Source organism: Pinus tabuliformis, chromosome 1_1, assembly GCF_031772625.1.
Source record: "Pinus tabuliformis cultivar Carrire ecotype Pingquan chromosome 1_1, CPIR1, whole genome shotgun sequence".
Classification (NCBI taxonomy): Eukaryota; Viridiplantae; Streptophyta; class Pinopsida; order Pinales; family Pinaceae; genus Pinus; species Pinus tabuliformis.
This window is the reverse complement of record NC_142297.1, coordinates 301,213,074-301,229,604: the sequence shown is the minus strand read 5'-3', so window position 1 is coordinate 301,229,604 and position 16,531 is coordinate 301,213,074.

The window sequence follows — 16,531 nt, the reverse complement described above, 5'->3', positions numbered from 1 at the left end:
CACTAGTCTTCTTCCCTGAATTCAATGGAAACTACGTTCCTTCCTTCTTGGTCTGGTTTGAACAATCGAGCCTTTGATTGGAGTGATCGGGGCAAGGTTTTCACGAATGGAAAGTACCAGAATTTGTCGAAGGTTCACCATTGGTTATATGTATGTTTCCACATCTTTTGTAGCTCCTTGACAGAGTCAATGGCCATGTCTTGCTCTATGTCAAATGCCTTCCTCAACCAACAAACCATCATCGTTCCCTTCTCTTCTTTTTGGAGCGTCCAATGCTTAGAATATAATTACAAACCCCACGATGGTTAACCACCGGATGTATGGTTGTTATCTTTTGCATTTGATATGATATCCATAAGAAAATGAACATCCCTGTTATATACACAGCAACAAAACATCTAATCACTAGATGCTAACCTTTTGTGAGTGGATAATCGGCAGAAAGTCTTAGTCCTCCGGCTGCATTCAACAAGATCTCTAACCCTGGCCACACCCACTTGTGAAGTGATATTAAGCAACCGACTAACAACCGGCCTCTATTGAATAGTGGTAAATGCATGGAGTGTTTAATCTCAAAGGTAGATTCATGTTAGTACGCCTCTGTAGTGTATAATGTTATTTTAACCACGACGAGGTCAACAAGAATTCAACGAATGTACTCATATATTTTTATATCTTATCACAAAGTGAATTAGGTTTCCACTGCTCCTTTCATTATCAGTCCATCATTCCAAAATGAACTGTCACTTGATGTGTTGACCATAAAAACTAACCCATTATTACTATAAGCACAAACCCTAGTTGGATGTGTAGTTCTATTTTAAAAAAATGTGTACCTTCTCTAATATTTCTTATATAACCCACTACAATTTCGCATGGAAACAATTCGCGCAATTTCTCACATTACTTTTGTATAACAATGAGAACATGTATTACAAGTAGCCCATATGAATATGCACTTGCGACTTGAATCGTGGCATTGTGTAACTTAGATAGAATGAATGTTTGGTCCAAAAGGGCGAGCTTATTTAGTTCTTAATTTAATCAACTAAAACCCTTATTTAATAAGGATCGTACACCTAAAAACCCCCATTAGTTTGAGATATAACATGTATTTATATATATATATATATATATATATATATATATATATATATATATATATATATATATATATATATATATATATATATATATATATATATATATATATATATATATATATATATTATATTATTGATCATTCAGTAGCCATGTTTATCTTAAATTGACCTTCAAATAATCGTGATTTCTCTTGGTGGGAGAAATCATTATGAAATTCAGGTATTTAAATTTCAAGACAAATTTTGGTTTATTGTTTATAAACATTTTATAATTAAAACCTGTCAATGGAAACGTTGCAAACATGGATTAGTCCATAGGCCCTAGCATTTGAAGCTATGCTCTGATACCTTTTGTCACATACCTCCATGGCCTACCTAGAAATAACCTAATTTTAAAAATTTTCCTTAGTTATAATTAAGATTTCATGGGTTACAATTAACTTGTCTACATTAATGATCATAATTAACTCAATTGTCATGATCATCCATCATGATTATAGTATTTCTTTTATCATGCATGACTAAAATAATATACCATCAATTCCTTATATTGGATGTAGGAGCATCAAATTTCATTATGCACGACATAAACCGTAGTGAACCTTTCATTAATAATGAGGAAGACATTCCTCCATAATTGTTCCACATGCATGAAAATTTGCAAAATACTAAAGCATGCTACCATTTCTTATCTTAATATCTTTGATGTGCATATGAGAGCACACGCCAGTCTCACACTTTATTAAATCCATCATTTCCATCATAAATATTACTCTTAAGCAATTGACAGAATGCAAATCAATCTGTATTGGGTATACATGCAATAGAAAATCTGACCATCATAGATTATTCTGTTACCTACAACATACTATGATATTCTGCACCCATATACCACCATCTGCCATATTAACCAACATCTTTGTGTGACAGTAAAAGTTCCTTCACTAACGTAAAGAAGATTTCCATTTAGATCCATTTAGTATCCTACTAATTAATATGCATAAGAATGAAATTCAAATAACATCATACCAACACATAATCTAAGACTATTAATATATACAATACTGAAACAAACAAATAATCACATGAGGGGAAAGAGACCAACATACAACCAATTTATGCAAATGACACCAAATAAATCTCACTTTGAGGGAGGAGCACCACCACCCAGCCACGAATCACCTCTGATTCCCCCTGAGTGAAAGATCTTACCAAGAATCAATTGTCCTCTGTTGATTGATGCACTAGGCATTTAATACCCTCTTTCATGATTTAGTTACCATTAGCAACGTCCTTCTTTATGGATTTTTTCCATTTTCCTAGGTCTTATCCAGAAAATATCATCTTTATCTCCCACGACGCTTTTCCTCATAAAAGCTCTCCTTTGTCTCCCGCAAAGTTTTTATGTCATGGATATTTATGTCCCATCCATCTAATGGATATCCAATCCATCTAAGTTTATTTAGAATCACATCTAGAAGCTTATCATGAAAGATTCATCTCTATCCCATTCCTCAAGGGATTTGACAAGCATCTCCTCTCTCATGGTGCTCCACCCTCCAAGTGATTTATTTCATTAATTTATTTAATTATACATTTTCTTTTCATATTACATATCACCTAGATTTCCTTAGCTTAGGTGTAGAATACTTTAGCTCACAGAGGAGGGTATCAAACCTAGATTTCCTCAGCTTAGGTTTACAATACTTAACACACAAGGGAGGATATCAGACCTAACTTTAACTTAGCTTAGGTTTACAATAATGTAGTACACAAGGGAGGGGTGTTACATATTGTTAAATGTGATTAAATATTCAGACTTAGCTTTGTAAACACTTAAATTGAGGTTGAAGTGACTCAATCCATCCGCATAAATACTTACACATTTATTTGTGTCTTGTTCTCACCTATCATACCCTCTTGTAATTTTGTCAAATGGTCCTACTTTTATCGTGAAAGGAACAACAAAACAATCGAGAGACAGTTATTGGAATAATGGATGTCGAAGAGGGATCATAACATCATAAACTCATATTAACAGGACTCATAGTAAGTATAACAGAACCTGGAAAGGCTCAAAACCTCAAGACCTCAGAACTTTGTGTCCTTAATGAAATTCCTTTTTAAGAAATTTTTGATCCAATACCAGGGCATGAGAGGTAAATTTATCAGAGGTCGGGGTCTCAATATATCGGAACATCATAATATCAGAAGTCAAAACATACGCAGCTCAGTGATTTATTTAAAAGGGACATAAGATGACATATCGAAGTAGGTAGTTGAAAGGATGAATATCAAAGTAGGTTGGAACCTAGGAATATTAGAGCATTGTAACTCCTTAACAATTGAATTCATTTGAAAGTGTTGAGAGTTGTAGATAATAATAATTTCAAAATTAAGAGTTGCAAAACCAAAGGACTGAGGGACCCTTTTCTCTCTCCTACAATAAGACACATGAAAGTAGGTGATTCGCTTTGCAAAGTTGATGATGCAGATGATGTCAACATGACATGGCAGTATGAAGGACACATGGCAGTCAGATTCATCATTTTTGGGTGGCCTAATGGGGTGAATCCATGTGAAAAGTGTCAGTATTTATTTTAGAGTAGATTGGGAGGTACTTCAAGCCGTAGGGTTCAGCATTTGGAGGTTGAAGCATGACAAATAATTTGGGCTTCGAAGCCAAGGTTGGGGTTTTGCACCAATTGATTATGGGCCAGAACCATGGAGCATTTTGGACATGAGATGGATGGAGATGATAGAGGATGCAAAGGAGAATCCAACGCTTTAATAATCATCAAATTCTGAGATTTTTTTGACGAGATATGAATTTTTGAAGTTGACAACGAAATTTCTAGGTGATCAAGTCATGTAAGCTTGAAGGAAATTACCCAAAAGTCATGTCTCTTGATGAATTCATTGAGACCTCTTGTTTGGTATAAATAAGAGGTGATGTCAAGTTATTTCATCATCCAAATTTGCAACAAAAGTAGAATATCAATTTCATAAGTAGTAGCAACTCTAGAAGAAGGCATATCAAGTTTATGCAAACTAGGTTCCTTAGGTAATGACTTTTTGCAGACTAGGTTTCCATAGGAAGCGAGTTTCTGCAAACTAGGTTTTTGTAGGTGGTGAGTTTCCATAGACTGGGTTTCCATGGAAAATGTGTTTCCAAAGACTAGGTTTCAGCAACTAGTGCATTTTTGCAGACTGGGATTCTGTAGGTAGTGCATTTTCGCAGAATGGGGTTTTTCAGTTAGTGCATTTCCACAGGCTGGGTATAGGCCAAGTTTCCATAGGAAGGGGCTACAGGTCGAGAATAAATTTGAGGTTTGTTGATTGTTTATTTTATGTTGAATTTTTTGCTAGTTGGGTGGTCCCAGTGTGGACAGATCGGTTGCAACTTGTGGGAGTTATGTGTTAAGTTTTTCTTGTGTGCTAAGAAACCTTAACTAGGAGAATATTTCACACTGGAGGTGTTCAGCACTTAGTGGTTAGTGGAGGGAAACAATAAAGTGACCAAAGTAGCCCTTGACAAGTAGTCATAATGAGAGCCTGACAAATGAAGGTTGGGTGAAGGATGGGCCTAATGTCTACCTCTTTGATGAGAGAAAGGAGCTACTAGATTGTCAAATTGGAGTTTAGTTGTTGGCCAGCCTAGAAGAGAAGATTGGATCAGCCCATGATCATTGAAGTAGAAGTGACTTGTAGTAGCGATAGGTGGTAGTTTTCCTGGAGACTCTATGTGTTTTCTTTTGATGGACTAAGAGGTAGCTAGAGAGAAAAATAGAAGTGAAGGACTGAAAAGATGAGATACAACATAAAGATTGCATCGTGATTATCATTGTATCATGTATCCCTTGTATCAGAGCCCTAGATTGTTGTATCACTCGGCTTAATATAACAAAGATTGGGTTCTTGTACATATTTGTACAGTATTTTTTAAAATGTTGTCTATACTTGTTCATGTGATTTACTTCATTACATTTTTCGTTGTGCAAAGTAGCTTTTTTTTATATTCATGGTTTTGTAGCATCAAAGATTCAAAGATTCTATTGTATATCTAAAGATCGTGGAATTTGAACATGGTACCAGAGCTTGTGTGAGCTACTTTGAGGGACAATGAATCAGAGTGTGCATAGTGAGGGAACTCAGAGGGAGTTGTGGGTGTCTAGGTCATGGAGAAAAGGGTTCAACGCAAAACATGGAAATGCGGTCTTGAATGGCTTGGCAATGAGATTGGATGGGAGTTCTAGTGGATTGGTGGTGAGCCTCATGAAAAATAGTTTGTTGTAGGGAATATTGATGATCATGGACTTTTGTTTAGTTGTCATGGATGGTTGGGACAACTCAAGGGTTTTTTTGGAAAGGATGAGATTAGGATGATCGAGATGGCTTCGTGTCATAGACTACAGGTTCGTAGGCTAGATTATTCATTAGATCGTGAGGTAGCATATTTGAGATTGGAGGGATTTTCACAAGTGATATTTGATCCAAGAGGATGAGTGCTTGAAGGAGTAAGCCAATGGAGATCATGCAGGCTCACAAGGAGTCTAGCCTTAGAGAGATAATCCCTATGGAGGTTTTGGATCTTTAGTTTTAGATGTGATGAGGCAGAGGCATTATCGATAATGATATATTCATTCTATAGGGTATGCCAAAGTAATGGATGTCAGATGGGCTAGTGTTGTCGGATGATGATGGTTACCTCCTAGTCACGAAAGTACCTCCCTCGCTAAGAGGGAGTGTTAATGTTTTAGTATAATGGGATGTACTCCAAGCCCTAGGGTTTGAGGTTTGGAGTTTGGAGTACCATAAAGTCAATTGTGGGGTTGGAACCCAAGGTTGGGGTTTTGCACCCATTGATGTCTGGCCTAAAAGCCATAGCGCATTTTGGACATCATATGGATGGAGATGATATAGGAAAACAAGGAGAATAAAACGCTTCAATAATCATTGAATTATAAGATGTTCTTGATGAGATATGAATTTTTGACATTGACAATGAACGCTTTGGGTGTTCAAGTCATGTAGGGTTGAAGTGAAATTACCCAAAAGTCATATCTCTTCATGAATTCATTGAGCCCTCTTGTTTGGTATATATAAGAGGTGATGTCAAGTCATTTTATCATCCAAATGTCCAAAAAAATAGAAGATCAACTTCATAGGTCGTCACATCTCTAAAAAAAGGCGGGTTGAGTTTCTACAGACTGGGTTTCCATAGGTAGTACATTTTTGAAGGTTGGGTATAGGTTTAGTTTGAATAGGCAGGGGTCATTGTTTGAAAACTTATTTGTGGTATGGCGAGGTTGATTATATGTTGAATCATTTTCTAGTTGGATGGTCTTAGTGTGGATATATTTGTTACAGCTCGTGGGATCCATGTGTTAAGGTTGTCTTGGGGGTTAAGAAACCTTCACTAGGAGTAGATTTCACAATGGAGATATTGGGAAACTAATGGTTGGTGGAGGTAAACAAAAGGGTGACCAAAGTAGCCCTCGATAAGCAGTCATAATGAGATCTAGACAGCTGAATGTCAGGTGAAGGATTGAGCCTATTTCTTCACTCTTTGATTGATGAAAGAAGCTACTAGATTGACAGATTGAAGCTTAGGTGTTGGCTAGCCTAATAGAGAAGATTAGATAAGCTTGTGTCTATTGAAGCATAAGTGACTTGCAACAGTGATAGGTGGAAACCCTCCTAGAGACTCTATGTGTTGTCCTTTGGTGGACTAAGGGGCAGCTAGAGATAAGAATGAAAGTGAAGGACCGATAGGATGAGATACGGCGTAGAGACTCCAATGATATTGTCATTGTATCTTGTTTCCATTGTATGGTAGACTATTGTATTACTCAATTGGTTTAATATAACAAAGATTGGCTTGTTCTACATATTTGTACAATATTCTGTAAAAAGTTATTATACTTGTTCTTGTGAAAAGTAGATTTTGCTGAGATTATTGGTTTGGTTACATCATAGATTCTAATATTCTATCCCAGATCCAAATATCATGGAAATTCAACAGTCACCACTAAGGAGAAGCCATGTGGAGTTGATGACATTAGCATCACATCGTCTCAAACGTCAAAATTTTGGAGGTTGGAGTTTTCATAAACTCCTGTCTAATTTATTTATGGGAAAGTTCTGATCCGATGTGTGGAGCTCTAATGTCATAGGAATTTGATTGTGGGGACCCAATGGACCAATGACATAGAGAAGGCCTTAGAAGCTACTGCTATAAAGACACCACGTAAAAAGTATCTCGGAGGTCACTATATCGGAGGATGTAGGTCTTGTAACTCCTGTCCTATTTGATATTTTAAAAATTTAGGATATGTAAGGAATTCCAATGTGACTGGAACTTGGTCATGGAGGTTAAAAACACCAAAGTTGGAGAGGAAATACTTTAATAGAAAGGCTCTTGACAAGATTCTAAAGGTCTTAGAACCTAAGTGCTATGATGCGAGTCACAACACGTGGTCATATGGTGGATAAACAAAAGTAGGTTAAGTATAAAGGTGCTAAAGGCATCAAAATTTTGTGTTTTCATAATGTTTCTCTTAATAGAGTTACGATATGTTAAGGCTCTGATACTGAAATTAAGAGAGGATGGAGAAATAAGTTGCATAACACCTCCAATGCCACAACAATCCACGCGGTTAGAGGGAGAAATTGACAAGTGAATTGAAAGGAACCTGTAGGAGGAATACAATGGAAAAGCCATGGCTAGATCATAAACCCACCAAGACCGATGATAATGGAACCCGAGTGCACATTAGGAAATAATAGGAATTGAAAATGGAGATATTGTTTTGTTTCAATTATGACAAGTCATGTTTTTCATGTTTTGGTTAATATTGCATTTTCAAGAAAAAAGAAAGTTCGTTATGTAATCATTACGATAGTTAGGCTAGTCGCACACTTAGAAAAAATTTTAGTTCAGACAACTGTAGCATTTGAAGATATTTTTGAAAGTTATTCTTATTTTGGTTCTCCCTATAAAAATGGATAAAAAAATGAATAGAAAGGTACCAAATTATGTGTTCAGAGAGATGTTCCATGGTTCAATTTTCTGCTTCTAGAGGTTGTAATTGTTTTGTAAAACTTCACAAGTTTGGACCTGTGATATGTGTGTCATTCTTGAAGATTGATGAACAAAATATTCTATTCATTCCAAGCATTGGAATATTTAGTATATGTTCTCCCTTTGTGTGTCACATCACATGTGTTTTTCTTCTTCAGAATTTGTGTAGTTTGTAATTGTTGGATTCACTCTTAAATCATAGATTTAATTATGTTATATTATAGTAGAAAGTACCTATGAGATAGTGAGTTGAAAGCCTTAAAATGTGCTTCATAATTTATGCACTTCATTTCTTTTATGCTTTCATCATTCTAATGGGATTTAATCCATAGGATTATGTACCTATACAACCCTCTGCACTAAGTTCCTTCCTTCTATTTGTCTTTTCCATCTTTACTGCAACGACTAACAAATCTACATTTTACGTGTGTAGGTGACCAAACTTGAACATTTACTCTTGCGAATGATATATTGTTTATGTTTATATTGAATCTGCCTACGAGAAGGATAATTGAGCCAAAATTTAAATAATTTTACATTTATCTCTTGAGTAGCACTGATTCATATTCAAGAGATACATGGATGTCCTAGGCACTTACCTCTCCTGAACTCGAGGGTTGTCTCCAGTAGCTACAACATATTTGGGCATTGTTTGAAGGGACTGAATCGAAGTATTTTTCTTGGGTATGACACTTTTACATCCCTTGGCTAGGTGAGGAAAAGGGGGTGTGGGTTGAAGATCTCTCACCTTCATGACTCCACTATTTAAATATATGATTCATCAAATTGGCTTTCAAAAGGCCTGATACTTGTTTTGACACTTCTCAACGGAAAACTCCCCTTGTATTCGACCCTAAAAGAATCATATCTAGGAGGGTTTGGAAAGAGAGAACTCCCATTAATCCAGATCCTGATATCTCTTTTCCTGAATTGTCAACGTCCAGCTCTCAAAAGGCTGAGATAAACTAGTATATGTCCTAGAATATTCTAAAGAACGTTGCCCACTATTTAGCTCATATTCCTAAAAATTTAAAAATGAAGAAGGTTTTGTCAGTTCACCTCCTCTCACATTCCCTACCTTCCCAGAACCTGAAGAAGTCAAAAATATCCTCATAAATAGTTTGACTCAAAGCACTGCTAGCACTCCATCTCATCTCCATATAGTCATAATTGAAACAACTCCTCAACCAGGACCTTTGGTAAATCCTCTACCACCTCCATTGCAAAAAATTGTTGTCCCTAGTTTTCTACTTAATAAATATGCTCCACTTAAGATGTCATAATGTAACATCTCCTGGTTAAAATTTCATGTAATAAAAGTTAATAAAGGAAAAATAAGACCACGGTTAAGGGACACTTACTGCAAGTTGAATGTTTGGAAAATATATCCTAGTGGGCATCATTGGATGTCTTTATGGCTAAGGTAAATTGGAAAAGTCAATGGCTAAGGCATTAAAAAGGTAAAAAGGAATTTACGGCACATTTATTTATGAAAAGAAAGAAAAATAGGAGATTAGGAAGGCGAAAGGTCACAGGTTCCATGTGAGGAGGAAATTGGAGGAAAATAGTGGACAATGAAGAAAATACAGACCTCATTGTTAGGAAGGCTTCTGAGGATTAGTTTGTAACCTTTTGTTAGTTTAGTTTTGGAGTTCTCACATTATTCTCTCTCTCACACTCTTGGACACATGGATTTTTCCTCGAGCATTCTAGCTTTGGAGCAAGGAATGGAAAAGCAAGAAAAGGAAGGACAAGGAAAGGAAAGCAAAGAAAAGATCAAGCAAGGAGGAGCAGGATCAAGAAACTTCAGTACCAATAAATGTAAGTAACATATTGCATGTGTGGTTTCCTAGCTGGTTTTGATGTGGATAGCTTTGCATTTTGGTATATGGTTCTCTTGCTATTGGTGGCATGGATTTGTTGAGTTATGAAAGTGGTTTCTCGCTTTGCCTATCCTTTTTACAGATACTGATGGTGTGATGGAATTTTTTTCAAGGTTTTGAGCTTTGGAATTTTTGGATGGTTTCAAAATGAAGGGTGGAGGTGGTCTAAGGAAAATTTTTAAAGGCCTAGGAATCCCTTGACTGGTTTTAGCAGGATACATGGTAAAGCATGAGGGTTTAGTCTTGGTTTAGGGCCTAGTGATATAGTGTATATTGTGATAAATCTTGAGAGACTATTGTCTTGCTTCACAGCCTAGTGATCTAGTTTGGATTGTAGTAAATCCTGAGAGACAAGGAGAGAGAAAATTCCTCAAGGATAGTGAAGGATTCCAGAGGCATTCCTAGCTTAGTTTTGTTTTGTGATATTAGCGCCATTTTTGGTTAGGTCATAGTTTGGTGAGGGTGGAGGTGGTTTAACCTCTCAATTCCCTTGGTTTTTTTTGGATTGGTTTATCCATGAGATCCCGCATTTATGTTTGGAATATCACACGAGGGTGACTAGTTGAAGGAAATATTTTGTTCAGCCATGTCTACAGTTGGGTGGTGCATGGAGGTCCCAAACCTAGTCCCCTTTGCTATATTTAATGAAAGAGAAGTTCTCTTTCTTTCGATCTTATTAATATGTGGCTTTAATGGTTGTTAACTCATTGTTATTTACATCAACTAATGTTGGTTATAAGTATTCTTATGTGACTGGTTATAGTCATGGTTATTTGAAGCATTTACTTGTAACTGAAAGGATAATGGATGCAAGACCTAACTGATGTCAAATTTGTTAAACAAAGAGAGCAATGATCCTTCTTAGCAAGTCTCATATGATTTATCAGTCATTTATTATTTGTCTTGTATTCATTTCCCGTATATTTCATTGATGCCAAGTGTTTGACAAAATGTCAGTCCCTATTGAGGATGGTTAGGCCTAGTCCTAGAGTTAATTTTTGATTTGAAATTCATTGTCACCATGTAATTTATTGATTCTAAAAGTGACAGGGTTTTCTAGGCAGTGACCTAGATTATGGGCTTTAAAAGTGGCACAAATCCTAGAGTCGTAGGCATAGGTCTGAGGGGAAAAGTCCCCAGAAACATGCATACCCATGTTTTTCATGTGTCTGGAGGTTTTTGGATGCACCCTTGTCCATATCAAGGGAGTGTCTGGGGGTTTAGTGGTTTAAATTCTCACTAGGACCTAGGGGTTCGTCGAGGGAATGACTAGGATTCTTTATAGGAGTCCTGTAGCTAGTGTAGAAGGCCTAGTATGGTGTGTTTGCGTCCGTTCCACTTGCTTAAGGATAGTGAGGAGTTGAAATCATATTGTAGTAACTTCTCATCACATGTTTAACCTGGTTGGCCAGTTAATTTGGTAGATGTGGGAGGAGGGCATTACAGAGTGGTATTTGAGCAAGTTGTGCTCTCTTTCGGTTATATTTGATACCATAGAGTGGTATCAGAGCATGGTTGACCCCTTGGACTGGATGGGTTGCTTGTTTCCCACGCATTCATGTTGGTTGAATATGTGTTTCTTGTGTTGTAATACCATTTTCTTCTTTCATTTGCATGGTGTTGATCATTGTTGCAGTGAGGTCAGCATTGGAATCTGATGGTGTCATTGTGGAGTGTATCTTCATGAGTATATGGTTGATTATGCATTGTGATGAATGTTAGTATTCACATGTGGTCAAGTGTAAAATGATGTGGTGATTTTTTTCATGAATTAGGTCATGGTATGCGTAGATGATATGGTCATGCATTAATGAATAGAATCTAGCTAGAATGGTGGTTATATGGTTATATTCTTATGTGTTATATTTATATATGCTATCATGATTGTGTTATGCATATATTACACTGGTTTGTTGACCTTGCAGATGAGGTATCCTCCCCGGATTATGCTAAGGTACATTGGTTTGTTATGATTTGGTTTAGCTAACATGATACACCTTGCAAGAAGAATATCAAATATGACTAGCAAGATGGTAGAATATAGTTCCTGATACTCTCCTTATGGATCAGATGAGTAACATGGAATTGGGAACTCTTATATCTTGGTAGATACAATGAGAAGTTTAAAGGCTGAAATAAGGAGTTGCAAGGCAGATAATGACAAAATCATACATGCGTGGGTCAAACAAGTAGAGGTAACTGTAGTGATACTTCAGAGTTTCTTAGAATTGTAATGAGAGGGTGGTCCACTTCAAATCAGCTGTGAGTAGGAGGAAAGAACTAATGGGGCATATGGAAGTAGGTCTCATGGAGAGTACAGGTCAGATGGAGATGATACGATCGTAGATGGAAGGTCCTTGGATACTCTGGATAGTAGGGGTGAGAAACACAAGTACTATTCTAGTTATGGTTTAGTCTTGCATCATGATCATCATTGTTATCATCCTTATAGGAGGATTGATAGGGGATATTTTACGAATGAGATTTAGAAAGAAAATATACCTACATTCAATGGAGAGATGAAGAAATCACATGATGCAGAGGCATGGTTTCTTGGTATGAGGAGGTTCTTCAGATTGCATGATTAATCAGAGAACATGAAAGCATAGATAGTCACTTTCAGCCTTAAAGGGAAAGAAAATATATGGTGGGAGGATGTGAACAATGTTGAAGGTATCGGGAGGACAACGTGGCTTGGAATGATTTTGTGAGCCTCTTCAAGAAGAAGTATTTGTCGGAAAGGTATTATGATAACAGGGCTAAGGAGTTTCATGAGTTGCAGATTGGTTCCATGACAGATGATGAGAATACTAATATGTTCTTAAACATATTGAGATATGTGCCTTACCACAAGGAGGAGAAGGCCAAGGTTCAGATATTCATCAGTGGACTTCAGCTAGAATATAGAGACCAGATTGAGTTCCATGAGCCTATATCACCCAAGGAGCCCGTCTGAAAGATGAAACATTGTTATGAGCAGTCGAAGTGCAAATTTGAGTCTAAGCTTGACTTGAAAGGAAATGAGAAGTTTAAAGGAAAATGGCGAGAAAACCAGGGAATAGCTCAAGATGCAGGTGAGAAATAAAATGTGATCCCTTAGAACAAGTTCTATACAGTTGAGAAGGGAAATGGAGAGAAACATATTAGAGGCGATGGTAGTGCATTGTTACAGTGTTGAATACATGGCAAGGATCATCATAAGAGGGATTATCCATAGTATCAGTGTGTATACCCCATGTATATTGTGCTCAAGATGCACATGCAGTTTGGGATATTGGTCATAGAATTCTTTAGTTTTATGCAACTATTGAGAATAGGAAGGAAAATCATCAAGCATATATCATTTAAATGGATGCTAAGCTTTGTGATAAAGTTGTTTCTATTTTTATTGATCCTAAATCTAATTAGAGTTATATTAATCCTAACCTAGTGGATAAGTGTGGGTTGAGAAAGAAGTGCATGCAAAATCTTGGTTGGAAGAGTTGGCTACAGGTACAAAGAAGAGAGTTCACCATTGGGTAAGATCTTGTGCATTTGAGTTAAATGGTATGCCTACAACAACACATTTGAGTATATTTCCATTGGTATCGTATATCATGCTTTTGTGTATGGATTAGTTGTACCTTCATATGACCAAAGTCGATTTCTTTGAGAACATCGTTGAGTACCTGGATGATAATGGGGAAAATAGAATTTTGTAGGGAAAAAAGAATCCTACATCAATGAGGATGGTTACCTCTATGCAGGTTAAGCGTACTTGCATTAAAGGCTGTGTGATGTTTGTAGTGCATATATCTAATGACAAGGGAAAAGATGTTGAGGATGGAGAAAAATTCAAGATGTACCTTGTATTGCAACTATATTAGGATGTGTTTCCAACAAATATTCTAGAGTTACCTCCTCACAAGGAAGTAGATTTCTCTATTGAGTTTATGCGAGGGGTAGCACCAACATCAAAGGAATTTTATAGAATGAGTACCCCAGAGCTAATAGAGTTGAAATGCAGTTAAAGGGAATGCATGACAAAGGACACATTAGGCCAACTGTATCACCTTGGGGTGCACCAATGTCGTTCGTAAAGAAGAAAGATTGTACACTCATATTGTGCATTGATTACATGCACCTGAACAAGGTGATGATCAAGAACAGGTACCCATTGTCGAGGATTGACGATTTGTTTGATCATTTTAAGGGAGAAAGAGTGTTCTCTAAGATCAATTCGATATTAGGATACCATCAGGTGCGCGTCAAGGAAGTGGATATCTACAAGACTACCTTCAGGACCAAGTATGGGCATTATGAGTTTGTTGTAGTTGAATTTGGTTTAACTAATGCTCTAGCTACATTTATGTTTTTGATTAATAGACTGTTGCATCCTTATTTGGACAAGTTTGTTATTGTATTCATTCATGACATATTTATATACTCCAAGAATTGAAAAAAGCATGTCGAGCATTTAGCAATAGTGTTGAGATTTCTAAGAGAGCATAAGTTGCATGTGAAGATTAGAAAGTACACCTTCGTTCAAACAAAGGTGCATTACATGGGTCAGGTTGTTTCAAAGGAAAGAATCACAGTATATCTAGAAACAATATGGGCCATCATGTAGTGGGTAGCTCCTAAGACTATGGATGGGGTGATATTATTCATGGGATTATAAGGTTACTATAAAATATTAATTAGAACTTCTCACGTAGTTCATATGCTATGACATATTTGCATAGGAAAGGTAATAATTTCAAATGGATAGAAGAATGTGTAGATATTTTGAGCACTTGAAGAGGTTGTTGACCAATGCTCTACTCATTAAGATTAGATATATCGATAAAGATTTTGTAGTGTGTACAAAGACATGTAAAAGAGGATTTGGTGGAGTCCCTATGCAGGAGGGACAGGTGGTGTGCTACAAGTCCAGGAAGTTGAATGAGCAGGAGCAAGAACTACATTACTCGTGACCTTTAGTTGGTAGCTATTATTCATGACTTGAAGAGGTGGAGGCATTATCTTCTTGGCAAGATATTTATATTAATGAGTAATCATAGTGGATTAAGATACTTTTTTAAATTTTGACCAACTAAATCTAAATTCCAGGAAGACTAGATGGTTGGCTACCGTTAGTGAGTTTGTCTTTGAGATCATATATATTAAGGGACATGAAAAATGAGTTGCAAATGATTTTAGTAGGAAGGTACAGGTAAACCATATAGCAGCTATGAGCTCTTATGGGAAATATTTATAGGATAAGATCTTGCAGGAAGTACAACAAGATGACTACTATATGGATATTATGCATAGGTTACAATAGAGTACATGTACAGGTACAAGTGTAGGTACATGTATGGGTATAGGTGTAGGTATAGGTACAACTACAGGTATAGGTATAGGTGCAGGTACATGTACATGAGATAAAGAAGTATACTATTGTCTCACTACAAATGGTTTGGTTAGATTCATGGACAGCATCTATGTGGCAGATTGCAGTGAGCTCAATAAGATTATCTTATGGGAATTTTACATCAAGCCATACTTGGGTCACACAAGATATCATAAGACATTAATGGTAGTGAAGTTCTACTATTCGCCAAATATCAAGAAGGAAGTGGTAGAGTTCGTGGCTAGATGTTTAGATTGTTAGTAGGTAAAGGAAGAATTTAAGAATCTAGGTTGTCTACTACAGCCTATTCTGATTCCAGAATGGAAATGGGAAGTCATTTCCATGGATTTCATTATAGGTCTTCCGAGGACAGCGAGACAACATGATTCTATTATGGTCATGGTTGACAAGTTGAGCAAGGTAGCTCACTTCATTCTAGTGAAGCCTACATATGTAGACAGTGATGAGGCACAGGTTTTCATCTAGGAGATCATGAGATTACATGGTGTTCTCAAGATGATTGTTTTGGACAAGGATGCAAAGTTCACTTCCAAGTTTTGGAAGGATTTATTTCTAGATTTGGGTATAGTGTTAACCTTTAGTACAACCTATAATCTAGAGACAAATGGATAGATAGAGAGGGTAAACATGCTCTTGGAGGATATACTAATGATCTACATGATGCAGCAGCAGCAAAGATGGAAGGAGTATCTTCCATTGGTTGATTTTGCATACAAAAACGGTTATTAGGAGTCATTTGGGATGAGTCCTTTCAAGGCACTGTATGGGTGGATTTGTAATACTCCCTGCAGTTGGAATGATTCAGTGAACCGGGTAATTATTGGACAAGATATGTTGGTAGCCATGCAACAAGAAATGTAGGTTATAAATAAGAATCTGAAGGCAGCATAAGATAGATAAAAGAGTTATGTAGACCATCAAAGGGAATTCAAGGAATTTCAGCTTGGGGAGCATGTGTATTTGCATGCCAAGCCCAAGATGAGCTCTTTGAGGATTGGCTCATGTGCCAATTTGGCACTACATTATTGCAGGCCTTTTGAGATCCTTGAGAGGATTGGACAAGTGG